The sequence below is a fragment of the Panthera leo genome, chromosome D2 (assembly GCF_018350215.1).
Source record: "Panthera leo isolate Ple1 chromosome D2, P.leo_Ple1_pat1.1, whole genome shotgun sequence".
Lineage (NCBI taxonomy): Eukaryota > Metazoa > Chordata > Mammalia > Carnivora > Felidae > Panthera > Panthera leo.
Window position 1 is genome coordinate 33746444 of NC_056689.1, and position 1107 is coordinate 33747550.

Here is a 1107-nt window from a genome sequence, read left to right on the forward strand (position 1 = left end):
GGCTCAGGTCATGATCTCGCCTTCATGAGTTTGAGCCCCGCTTCCGGCTCTGTGCTGACAGTGTGGAGTCTGCTTGTGATTCTCTCTCCCTCTGCCCCTCTCCCACTCTCTCTCTCAAAATAAATAAACGTAAAAAAAAAAAAAAAAAAAAAAAGTTAACTGGGGCACCCGGGTAGCTCAGTCAATTGGGTGTGGGACTCAAAAAAATTTTTTTTAATTTTATTTATTTTTGAGAGAGAGAGCGCGAGCAGGGGAGGAACAGAAAGAGAAGGAGACACAGCATCCAAACCAGCCTCCAGGCTCTGAGCTGTCAGCACAGAGCCCGACGCAGGGACGCAAGGCTTGAAGCCACGAACTGCGAGATCATGACCTGAGCCAAAGTCGGACGCTTAACCCACTAAGCCACCCAGGCGCCCCAGATGTGGGACTCTTGATTTCAGCTCAGGTCATGGTCTCACCATTGGTTAAGTTTGAGCCCTACATGGGGCTTTCTGCTGTCAGCACGGAGCCTGCTTCAGATCTCTGTTCTCCCACCCTGCCACTCCCCCCTCATGCTCTCTCAAAATAAATAAACATAAAAAAAGTTAACTAGTAATATCTGACATTTACTGAGTGATTGCTATGGTGCCAAGCAACCTGTGTGACGTGTCTAATTACATTCTCTCAAGAAGCTATTAATATAAGGGCATTCAGTATTCTCTCATTTAAAAAATGAAAGAAACTAAGGCAGAGATAGTTGCCTAAGCTGGTCAGCAGCTAAGCCAGAACACGAACACATGAAGCCTGAAAGCCGAGTTAGAACTCTTTACCATAATAGTTCCGCACATCTTATGACCAGCGAAAGTCATAAGAGCAAGTTCATAGACGGAAATCAATAGGGCCAGGGGTCAGCAGGAAGTGACTGCAGGATCTAGATTAGAGGTCACTAATGCGTCACTCTCAATCGCATCTCAGCTAGTGGGACCATAACGTGATCAGAACGGGGAGCGGGGTAAAAAGGCAGAAATGCACTAGAACCTGCGGAGGCTCTCAGGCTGCAGCCACGACGGGAGAGGCCGTGGCGCATGCGCGGCATCCGGGTTCTTGCGCGCGCATCTACTGCAGACG